The sequence below is a fragment of the Amphiura filiformis genome, chromosome 3, assembly GCF_039555335.1.
Source record: "Amphiura filiformis chromosome 3, Afil_fr2py, whole genome shotgun sequence".
In the NCBI taxonomy this organism is placed as follows: domain Eukaryota; kingdom Metazoa; phylum Echinodermata; class Ophiuroidea; order Amphilepidida; family Amphiuridae; genus Amphiura; species Amphiura filiformis.
The window spans coordinates 60,927,560-60,940,596 of NC_092630.1; the positions used below are offsets into that span (position 1 = coordinate 60,927,560).

Sequence of the window (13,037 nt, forward strand, 5' to 3'; positions counted from 1 at the left end):
GGAGTACAATTTGAGTAAGCTATCAGGTTTGGAAGATTGAACATAATGTTACCTTGACGCGGTCGTACTTTGATGTTTACACTCTAGGACTGATAAGATAATATTTATATCGTTTTATAATACTAGAGGTGTGCTGCATACATGTGCGTAACGAAGACATTTTCCTATGCTATAGGCAGCATTCCCATGCAATTGCATTGTAGCTATTTCCTTACGTTTAACAGATCCGGGACAATCCTGTAAAGAGTATGTTCATCTTTATTATACCTCAGTTTCTCCCTTATAACCCAATAACCACACTGATAAAAAGATTTCATTCCAAACTCTGACTCATTGGGTAGAAGGTTTTTTATTCACTTGATATGTTCGGAGTTATCTTTATTTCTGAGGTCTTTATTTATCATGTTTCTTTCACTTCAGTCTCCACAACAAAAGCCACAATAGCTTTCCAGATTCAGCAACTTGCTTGTTAGATTCAAGCACGTTAATTCCACACAGAACATGCAGAACGGTCCAGTCCAATCAAAGAGGGTGCAAACCCGGGTGCAAAGAGTACTTACATAATGGAACGTACATAATGTTTTCATCCATTTCTGCTCAGAAATATGACTGAATATTACTTTCCTTGTATAGAATGTCCTATAAGTCCTGAACTAAACACTATTTGCAATAACATTTGTACTACTGTTAACGTGGGAGTCATTGAAATGACACAAAACGTAAGAGGTGTTTCCGCCATGCGCCAAAATGATTAGACCTTTATCAACAAACAAAAGTTTGGTCACCGTATACTGGAGCTGTATGAAGTTGACACATGTTACCACATCCTAACAGACAACCATAATTTTTACTCTTCAACTTGACAAACACTGCCAGCTACACAACGAGAAAGACTCCCGGGAAATGCGACAACATGTCTGATGTTTTAAGTTCTTCCCAAAGCGCCACTATTTTACATTTCCGGGTGCTTATTAACAAAATATACGGAATGTGGAATGGTGGCGTTAAGGGTTTAACTATTTTCACCATGGTGTTATTATTATAGACGACAGTGAACTAAATCCGAGTAAAGGAGCTTAAAGGAATCGACAACATGGACAAACAATAGTTTTCAACTTTTAACATTAGCATTCGCGATCGAATAACGGGACTTGTAAATAGTAAAGTAAATGAGGACAAAAGGCACATGTTCCGGGGATCAACAGCGCAATAAATGACTACAGTAACTGCAGAATCTCTCCAAGGCCTTTGATACCATCACAACATTCTTCTCACCAAACTCCACCACTATGGTATCTGTGTGACACGGTATTGGTAAATCAAGCCAACACATAATATCATTTTTAGGTATCCCCTTTTACTTTTCCTACCCAGATCGCGTAGCATCCCTTTAAATTTCATTTCTGCATTACGTCATATATTAAATGGGCTGCCTATTGGCCGCTTCTGCCCATGCGCGGTGTGTAGGGAAGGAAACCCGTGTTGACATCCGGGGGGCTTGTGACCGCACGTCATTCCCGCCCTTGGCTACAGGTGAGGGAGGGTGCTAGCTGTGTAGTGTTATACAGAGGTAGAAGTGGGATGCCAGAGTAATTAAATAGGGGTGTGACTGAATCCTGTATGTTATAGTCTGGAGTTAAGTGAATAAAATATTGTTGAGGATAACTGAGAGAACGACGTGGTGCACTTCTGTTTGCAAGGCAGCTTCAAAAGGTGGGGTTCTGTGAAGAGATGCCACCAGGATTAGAGGATGACTTTGGGTGTTATTTGGAACGCAGTGATGGGGAGGATAGTGCCATATATCTTTCAGAGGGCATAGGAGTGGGCATTTTGAAGTTGAGTAAAGTAGGAGAGACAGGGGAGATAGAGGGTGATAATAAGACAGAGAGTAAAAAGCCGGTTATCCGGTTTGGGGATTAAAGATAACCAGTAGAAAATGCCGTCCTCCGGTATTTGGCCGCGAATGCCGGCTAAATTTTCTCCGCTATTTCGCCGGCATTTATCCTTCTAAAACTTGGGATTTTTTCCGGAGTGGAGAGCCGGCTTTCGTCAATAGAAAACCACATCCTCCGTATTCCGGTTCGTCACAGTGGAGTACTGAAACTGACAGGTTTAATCACGATGTGGGGGGATGACAACCGGCAAATATACAAATGACATCAGCGGCATCGGGTATTTACCCGGTATTTAACGCAGTTGAAAATCACGGTGAGCAGGAATATTCCGATTTTAAATCTCTAACCGGAATGATTCTTTATTTTACCGTATGTTCAATAGAAAAACGCTGACAGTGATGGCCCTGGCAGTACTAAGGTGGCTGTGAGTGCAGCTGACCCTGATGAATTTGGATTGGATGTGAGTGTATTTATGACATGGGTGGTGAGGTTGAATACCAGTTTTCGGTGCAATGGGGGCAGATTGAGGATGTTATCATGTTAGGGATGTGATAAGAAAACAAATGGAGAAGAACCTTGCTAATGTGGTGAGGGAGGCAGAGGAGAAAATCAATATTAAATGAGAGATGTTGAATGCGATGAAGAGAGGGCATAGGATGGATGTGGTATTGTGGGAGAAGAGGAACGTAGAGGAGAAAAGGGAGGTTTATGAACAGATGGTGTATAACCAGCAACGGAGGAGAGAGTTGGATGAGAGGTGATCAGAAGGCTGAGTTCGAAGAAAGAGAGAGAGAGGGCATGGGAAGTTGAAAGGAAATGTGAAGTTAGTGAATTGGAGGAGCGACGAGCTGTCTTTGACTCGCAGGCGGAAACCTGGGAGATGAGCCTGGCTGAAAGGAAGGCCCGGATCGAAGAAAGAGAGAGGACATGGGCAGTTGAGAGGGCACGTGAAGTGGCTGAATTGAAGAAGATACGAGCTACCTTTGATATAGAAGCGAGGACATGGGAACAAAATAAGACCAGTGAGAGGGAGAGTGCCCTGTCTGACAAGAAGGCTAGGCCGAGATCGAAAAAAGGGAGCGTGCTCTGTCTGTCCGGAAGGCTGAGTTCGAAGAAAGAGAGTGGGCATGGGAAAGTGAAAGGAAACATGAAGTTAGTGAATTGGAAGAGCGACGACCGGCCTTGGAGAAAGATATGTACGTTCTCAACATACAGAGCGATAGACGGGAATGGGAGCTACAACCCAGGAAAAAAAGGTTGGCACAGTTTGCCTGTCTTTTGGTATATCTCTGCCCCCGCTCCCCCAATTCAATGTTGGACCAAGCCATGTTGTCAACAGGTCCATGAGACCCTCCAACATTGAATGATGGGGAGTGGGGAAGGATGAGATATAGGGGAGTCTGTACAACACATATATTGTATGCATGTTTTCCTCGCCTCCCCAATTTTAATAGGGCTCGCATTTCCATTGTTTAGTGCATGTGTGCCAACTATTAATTTCCTGGGTTGTCCGAATCAATTCCAAAAATATGCATCTAATTTCATATTTTGGCTTGTAAAATAAAAACCGTTAAAGGTATGGCCACCAAATTTTCAGGAAATAATCCTCACATTCATATCAATATATGAAATTAATATAAACAAAAAATATTGTGAAATAAGGTATAAGTCAAACGAATATTATATAATTGCCGATTATTTTCGAAGTTTAAAGCTATGATAACTCGTCCAAAATATGCATCTAACTTCATATTTTGGTTTATAAACTAAAACCATAAAAGGTATGAGCACCAAATTTTCAGGGAGTAATCCTCACATTCATATCAATATGTAAAGTTCATATTGATAAAAAATATTGTGAAATAAGGAATAAGTCAAAAGAATATTATATGATTGCCGATTATTTTCGTAGTTTAAAGCTATGATAATTCTTCCAAAAATGCATCTAATTTCATATTTTGGCTTATAAAATATAAAGCATTAAGCATATGGCCACCAAATGTTCATGGATTAATCCCCATATTCGTTTCAATATGCAAAAAGTAAAATTAATCAAAAATATTATCGATAATCAATTATTATCGATTATCGATAATCAATAAATCCTTTTTTAATATTCAATGTTTAAAAATGTATAGGCCTACGCAACCAACAAAACTGTATATCTGCAGTAATTTGAAAATATGACTTTCTCCTAAGTGCTATAAAAGCATAATTTTTTTACCATTTATATGCACATCATATCTCATGCAACCTTAAGGAACGAAACTTGTTTCCGGTTTGGATTGTAACACCTTAAAATTCACATTTTTCGTAAAAAACGGTTCAAATATTTTTTTCTGAATTGAAAAATCTCTCATGGTATATAATGGCCATATTAGGCATTGTGATTGGCAATTTCAAACTTTTTTAGTTCAAGCATCATGGCCGTGGACACGTGATGCTCTGTTTTGAAAGCCATCCGAGTTTCCATTTTGACAAACAACTCGGTGCCGCAATTATGGTGATATTTGTACAGTGCCGTAAAATAAAGGTAGAAATACAGAAAAAAAGAAGGACGGACATTGGCAAAAATTAATTGAATGATGAATATAATATGATGAAGGATATTGTAAAATAATAACAAAAGAAAGAAAAAAAGAAATCTAAATATATTCAGGGCTCGAACCCGTGTTCCAATGCGCCTGTGGCAGATGCCGTATCCATTGAACCACAGTTTTGGCTGTAATGATTTTTTTAAATGGGGACAAAAAACGAACGATGTACACGTTTGTATAAATAAAAAGAAAGTAATATTATATTAAAATTCTTTACTGTTTAAAGACGTGTATACTGTCCGATTTTGTCCTGTAGTCTTTATCCCGGACAAAACTGAACTAAATGTGAAGCACAATGTCAGCCAACACCTGCTATATGATAAATATTCAGTTAATGAAACAAATGCCGTAAAAAAGTAATTTTTTGGACTGTATACCGTACGTAGAGCGTATATTTATATACATGCATCTTGAATAGCATTATATTATAGTTTAAGCTCTTTGAGGTTACACAGCCTGTGGCGCAATTGATACGGCATCTGCCTCAGGCGCAGTGGAACACGGGTTCGAGCCCCTGAATGTATTTAGATTTCTTTTCATTTTTATTTTACAATATTCTTCATCATATTATATTTGTCATAAGCCAATGTCCGTCTTTTTTCTGTATGTCTACCTATATTTTACGGCACTGTACAAATATCATCGTAATTTCCGCACTGATGATGTTTTTATATAAACATACATAAAATTGCCCTATCTATGATACGGGTGCAATTACATTAATTTGATGTAATAATAGCTAATTGAAAATTGCTCATTCAGTTCTTTTTATTTATCATTTGAATTAGAAGCAATTCGATGTAATACTGCATTTAAAAATCATTCTTTCTTTTTTTGTCAGTTTTCGCGTAATTCAGACCCAAGCCAAGACGCAAAATCACGCATTAGCGATGTTTTTAATGACCACTCCCTAAAGAAACAAATACATTTTTTCATTTTTTTTTATTTATCCTAAAGCCCTATCACTTATATGTTTTTGTGTGAAATATGAAGATAATTCAACATTCCGTTGCAAAGTTATTGAGTAAAAACGGAAAACAGATGCAATATTTAGGATTTGACTCGGACAACCCAGGAAAAAAGGTTGGCACAGTTTGCCTGTCTTTTGGTATATCTCTGCCCCCGCTCCCCCCAATTCAATGTTGGACCAAGCCATGTTGTCAACAGGTCCATGAGACCCTCCAACATTGAATGATGGGGAGTGGGGAAGGATGAGATATAGGGGGGAGTCTGTACAACACATATATTGTATGCATGTTTTCCTCGCCTCCCCAATTTTAATAGGGCTCGCATTTCCATTGTTTAGTGCATGTGTGCCAACTATTAATTTCCCGGGTTGTAGGTAGGAGAATTAGTGCTTTGTCCGATAGGGAAGCTGAGATATAGAAGAAAGAGAGAGGGCATGAGAGATTGAAAGAAAGCTAGAAATAGCTAAGCTGGAGGAGCGACAAGCTACTTTTGAGACATAGAATTAAGTGCACCGAAAAACAAGAAATAGAAGCTAAAAAGGAAGAGAATAAAGAGAAATTAAGAGAGAGGATAGCAGAGATACATGATGATAGGCAGGTTAAGGCTGAAGCAGAAGCACAAGTAAAGGAGAAAGTTGTGCAAGAGTTAAAAGAAAAGGAGGAGCGTGAAATTACTGAATTTGAGAATTTGTGGGAGCGTAAGAGAGAGGAGTGGGAAGGAGGAGTGCAAGTGTGGGAGGAGAAGAAGAGTAGGGAGTTAAAGCATTTGAATAGTCAGAAGGCAGAATACGATAGAGGGTTAAAGAACTAGAAGGGAGGGCTGTCGAATTAAGTAGTGAGGCGGCTAAAGCCGAGAGGCGACGCACAAAGTTTGAGACTGAGAAGAAAACCTGTGAGCAAGTGTTCAGAGAGAGGCAGACAGATTTAAAGAAATGGGAGGCAAAGTTGAAGGAAAGGGAGCGGGGACTGAGAGAATTGGAAGATCAAATTGGGGAGAGAACAGGTTGGTGGAGGACCAATGTTCTCCTTCTGTCCACGGTGACGAGGATGAGTCTAGCGATCGTGGAGTCGAGGCGAGGAATGAGAAGAGTCCGTTGGAATTTGGTGGGGGATCCCAATGGAAAGACTTTATCATCCACATTGAGGCATGTAAGGAATACAACCAGTGGACAGAAGAGGCTGCCAAGTACCAACTGGTTACGTGTTGTAAGGATGATGTCCTAGCGGTTTTGAGTGTCAATGATGTATATGCGAGAGAGATATCCTATAAATATTTAGTGGCTCTATTGCAGAAAGAGTTTGGGCCTAGGGAGAGTTCCAAAAATTATCCAGACGGGAACAGTTACCGGGGAAGACCTTAGCTGCCTTATAGTCAGGGAGTGAAAGCAGTTTAGGTAGAATTAATTCCTCAATCGACGATTTTTGTACCAGCGGGTGTAGAATATATTGTAGTATTGTATAACAAAAATCGACTAAAATCTACTTTGGGCAAAAAAAATTACAAGCCTTAGAAAATTGCACTTATTCTAACTTTGAGCAAGTTTAATTCCGAAGAGGTAAATAGAAAATACTTTTGCGAAGCGTGGTCGCATCGGCTATCGCGACGGCATTACGCGCTGATACATGAGCGTCAAATTGCGTATATTACGCATACACCGTTTTCCGCGCTAACTCACATTTTATTATAATTATCCTTCCGCACACACGGTTCGCATCATTAATTGCATATTTTGCCATTCATTGACGGCGGACTGTTCATGTCTGTTTGCCAATGAAATGCGGATTATTAATTGGGATCTTCAGCATAACTGCTTTCAAGATACTTCAAAGGTGTCGTATTTAGTATAAGTCTAAATAATTATATTATGCCCCTACGCTGCCTGCTATAATAGCCCACTAGGTCTAGGCCTATTATTAAAAAAACAAAAAAAAAACAAAAAAAAAAAAAAAAAAAAACAACAACACCAAAAACCATGTCTCTCGTCCTCGGCTCTATAGTCCAGGTTTTTAAAAACAAAAAAGAGGAAGAGTTGCTTTTTATCTCTTATGAATGATCGCAAAATTGGTGCAAATACAAATAAACTTAGGGCTGTTTTAGCGTATATAATAATCTATAGGCCTAATGTCTGGGAAAAAAAGACAAGGGCTTAGTTATTTTTGTTGTTCTGAGAGGTAGGCCTATATGTGATCACAAAACCTTCCATGATGTTTGGTTCTTTGATCGTAGGCCCCCGGGCGTAGGCCTATACCTATAGGCCATACATACGGTGTGTCCCGATTGACCACATTTTCCCTCGTGAAGCATGAAGTGCCCAGATGGTGAAAGTCTAGGAGAAGTAGGCCTAGAGTAGAAAATGGATTTGTCAATCATAAGAATCTAAACGTTTTTACTTCAACCTTGTAAAAAAAATCTATTAAAGTTATATAACCTAACAGTGGAAGTCCCAGGATCAAACCTTGTCAGCCATGAAAGATCATTTCTACCATCTACAGCCCAATTATGGAATTCTCTACCTGTCCAAATTCCAGTCATTAGATCGAGGGCCAGCTTTAGCAGGGAGCTTAATCGCTTTCTGGGTGCATCTTCGTCAGCAGCTTCTAAATGATTTACCGTAGAAACCCGTCTATAAGGAATAGAAGCGACTGTGATGATAGCATATTTCACGCTAGCGCCCTCCACAATATTATATCATTATGGAATTTGAGCAAATCATTTACCGACACAAGCAGGTATACAATGTATTATTTTATCTTTATTTCGCATCTCACGAGCATAGCTCACTTGGCAAGGCATAAGACTTTGGTTCTTTAGATCGGAAGATGGTGAGTTCGAGCCTCATCACGGTCACACAAACTTTTATAAACAAAATATTGTTCAAACATTTCATTTATATTTTCTTGCATTTTCTAAAGACTCCTTTCGTGATCATTTTTTTTTCATATTTAGTTTAATTTATTCTATTGTTTTTCTTTTATTATTTGTCTTTTTTTTCTTGTTTAATTTTATTTTTTCTTTATTTTTCTTTGATTCATATAATATTGGCAGGATAAGGAGAGGAGGGAACTAAAGACCCATTCAGTGATTTGCTCATCCGGACGATTGTAAAAATCATCAAAATTCACCTTTGTCATTGTCATAGATGTGGTAACATAGCCTGCTAGTGGTTCAGCAGAAAACCGTGTGACACATAATATACATTTGGCTACATTTTATTATACGATAAATACGAATTTATTAAACATGGTAACAAATATTCTCTAGCAGATCGGTTATACGATGGAACTGGTAGGCATAGGCCTATTATAAATTCGGGATATTAAATATCTTCCTGACGAGACAGATCTGCGCATGTGGTCAAAGACGATTCCTTACTAGCCACAGACCGTCCGCTGGAATTAGTTGAATCGCTATGGCTGTTGGTCGGACCTCTCATCTCTCCACATCGATTGTGACCTATCCCCGACATTGCCCTTATGAACTCACATCCTCCTGTTTTATTCCAATACGCTGGCGAAGTTACGTAATAATCGGATTAACTACCATAGCAATAGGTGAAAACAATTTTTGAATATACCGCGTTATACACTGATACCATGGAAGAAAGAGATAAGAAGGAACCACAACGAACACATTCACTTTGTCCACTCCCTTTACCGACATTTAATTGACATTGTTATTCATGAGGATTTACTTTGATCAATACCCCGCGTTAAATAGGTGATTGGTATTGTACTCTATGTATTTGCATGTCTTCTGGAGCGTGTCTGAAGGATGATTTGAACTAATGACCTTCCGTGCAAGCACTCTATAGGATTTTCTCTGGTGACGTGATCATCGGTCATTGATGGCCTACATCTTTTTCTTCCATTTCGCCCAATTTTCCCGAACTTTGATGACTTTTTTCTCAGAGTTGGCAGTCTTTGGCACTGAAACGAGTTAGCTAGTTACGATTATACACATATAAACTATTAAATTAAACAGGTTTCATGTACCGGACTCAACCGGAACATTGTGCATTATTTAAGAACATTTTGCATCTATTTTTCATCGAAAAAGTCACCAAAATCTTACCTTATTTGCTAAAGATGAAACTCAGCAAATAAACGGCCGATTTTGATGACCTTTTCGATGTGTTAAAGGACATTTTCTACACAACACGATCAAGAAAACAGTTTGACTGTAGATCCCAAAACAAAGCTACTATACATGTTCAGAGCATCAGTGAAATTCCATAATCGTACTTCTGGGTAGCGTTTGTTTGTTCTTGGATGGGTTTGTTATAGTTTTTTTCCAGTAATGATTTCGCCAAGCATCGATCGCGGTAAATGGATCATACATGAAAGTAAGTACCATTGATAGCTTTTCTTTTCATGCGGCAATGGATAAGCGGATTAAAACTTGGCCGATCGAAGTCGTTGTGGTTCCTTCTCATCTCTTTCTTCCATGCTGATACGTTCAGGCGGTACCTCTTCATTGAACCATATCATGCTGCACCTGTAAGATCTTTGAAAAGACCAGTATTGTATTCAATCTATGATTGCAGACATACACAGTACAGGTGATGAGTGTAACCTGCTTGTAGCGCAGCGCGATATGTTCAAAATTGTTTTCACCTATTGCTATGGTAATTAATCCGATTAATTACGCAACTTCACCAGCGTATAATGGCCGAATAAATTCTGACCATCACTTGGCTTGTTGGATTCGTCTATACTACAATTCGCTGTCGAAGTGACGTAATAATCGCAATAACTACCATCAAGCAGATTGCACTAATCACCCGCGTATGTCACCAAACATAGATTGAATACCACTCTTTTCATAAATACTAATCTTACATGGCGAGTGATTAGCATTTCTTTGACAACTATGGTTTAATGCATAGGTGCCACGTGAACGATGAAGTGCAGGGCTATATATTCGAAATTGTATTCATCAATTGCTATGGTAGTTAATCCGATTAATTACGTCACATCGACAGCGAATAGCCTATAGTATGGGTTCAAGTGGAACAAAAATAGTGTATGTCCATTGCTAGCTATGGTAATTAATCATGTTAGTGTTTACATCACTACTTCGGTGAAGACAAGAGAAGTGTGCATTCTCTACCAACGCCTGTGATATAACAGGTGCAAGCGAAACAAAATTGAATGACCAGAATAGTTTCCTTTGTCAGATGAATTGATTGAAGTTTTTGAAGACACTCTATTCTTGATGGGACAATAGATTCAAATATGGAATAATTATAATTCCTCATCTATTTTTTTTTATTGAAAAAACTGCAATTGTGGCAACAGAACAATATTTATTTTGATTTCATTTCAAGTAGAAACAAAATCGTGCTTAAGCCAAAAACGCACCCTACCTCAAGAATTGGGATGGCACAAAGGTGCAACATAGGTTTTATTGCAAGACAAGGACAGACAAGTAGTTACAACACATCTGTCTAACCGTGGGTTTCGCTATTATTTAGAATAAATGCTTTTACTAGTTTCTATAAAACCACAAAATTACTAAAAAACTATTAAAAAAAAAAAAACGCACCTAAAATTAAAAGTAGAAAGGTAGATTTGAAGAAAGATAAAAGAACATGTCAAAAAGTTAAAATTAAACGAGAATGAAAAAAACGGAACCGGTGCCCGGACCATGCTCTCTTCAGCATGTCTTCAGTTCCAAAGTCTGACGCTCTATCAATTGAGCTATACGATCCTGATATACGAAACAGTCGTTATTATGTCAATACAATTGATTGGTGTTACAACATACTTAGATGGAATGCATAGCCACCCAGTGCCAGTATATATTTGCTCAAACTCCAAATACAACAAGCAACCAATTTTATTGAGGGCGTTTCTTGGGTATATCCTTGTAGACGGGGTTTTACGGTATTTGTCTCTGCTGTTAATGCCCAGTTATGCCATGTCGGAAAAAAAATCAAAATGTCAAATTTGCAAAAAACTGCCATTGGCGATCTATGTGCAAAAGAAAATATATCAAAGCTTAAGGATCATCCCATAACCATGCCCAGTTTCATTGCTCTATCTATTGCAGGGAAATAATTAGAAGAGATTTCCGAGAGGCTTTTTCGCACGTATTTCATTGGGAAGCGTAATGGTGGTGTGCCCCCCTTCTAATGATAATCCGCCATCGATTGTCAGTGACTCAATTTCATGGAGCGATAACATTTCAATCAAATCTATATAATAGGGCCTAAAGCAGTATTCAGACTTTTTATTGTACGTAAAATATTGTATGCAACATATCTACGTTATTTAATCTATTGCCATTCTATTTCCAGTAATGTTTAAGTTCTAACGAATGTTTGATGACGTAAAATCGATAATATATTTCTACTAGATGTTATATGTAACATATTATCGATTTTTCGTCATCAAACATTCGTTAGAACTTAAACATTACTGGAAATAGAATGGCAATAGATTAAATAACGTAGATATGCTGCATACAATATTGTACGTCTAATAGGCCTACTCGCAGTCTGTGAAGCGCTTAATAGGCTCCCGCGATATCACATGTGTAAAAGCGTGTGCCAGCAGGTATGCAATGACGTAGGCCTATAGTCCTATATTATTAGGCCGTCAGTTACATATATTAGGAAAATAAAAACACGATAAATCTATACTGCATTAGCAAAATAATTGCATAATAGGCTTTTATACCAACCAGTTATAACTCATTTAATTAGTAGGCCTAAACCATCGGACCAAATGGTTTGTGGCGGTGTGCCCCCCTGCCGCCGTTCGTCATGGCCGTCGGTTTATGATGTAAGGCCGTCGGTAGACGGAAGGCGTTGGTAAAAAAAACTGGGTTAACAATAGATTATTTTTTACCCAGAGTGCCAGAAAAAAGGGGAGAATACCGCCTATTATCCATTTTATTATCCTTTTATTTATTTATTTTTTTATTTTTTTGCTCTTCACTTTTTCAAACCATGCAAAAATTTTTGGGTCAACAAATAACAACTTCCGTCGGCAAAAAAATATTTCCGTCGGTACATTTACAAGTTGTGCCCCGCCCCCCCAAAAAAAAAAAACCCCATCACTTACTCTCCCCTCTCGGCCTGTCAAAAATCGCTTGCCTCCCCTCTCGGCCCGCAAACCTTTGCCCCCGGCCCCTTGCACATGCCAACTTTTTGGGATCCCAATATGCAAACCTTATATGATCTTGTCCCCCCCTCCCAATTACACCCTCCTCCAGGGCTCATAATTATTGTACAGGTCTAGATAACTATTAATTTCCGTTGTAGGCTTCTTGCAATGTCTGATATATAGTCTGGCCTATATGTACCAATTAGGCCCATAGGTTTAATTAATTGGTGAACGACATCAAAGTATTTTATACATCAAATGTATTACCTAGGGCCTAAATATTTATTCTTTCATATCTATTCAACAAATGGGGACATCTTAATTCATGTATGACGAACAGATAAAAGTTGCAAGAACTTCAAACGCGATTAGGGCCTATCTCAAAATGGCCATTTTGTGATACTCCACTATTTCATCCGAGCGACAAATTATTATTGCACAAGGTGGCGATCAATTAGACACCGACT

At 38.5% G+C, this 13,037-nt stretch overlaps 1 protein-coding gene across 2 annotated transcripts in view; it reads right to left on the bottom strand.

The window, feature by feature from the left end:
- Positions 1–13,037, bottom strand: part of LOC140148873 (ras-related protein Rab-13-like) — a 44,951-nt gene that overhangs the window by 8,037 nt on the left and 23,877 nt on the right. Inside the window, exon 1 of one of the 2 annotated variants that reach the window (XM_072170968.1) lies at positions 561–673. The exons of the other annotated variant lie outside the window; for it this stretch is intronic. The gene's annotated coding sequence lies outside the window, so the exon portion shown is untranslated. Of the gene's footprint in view, positions 1–560; positions 674–13,037 lie in introns of those variants that run through there. 2 annotated transcript variants of the gene reach the window in all.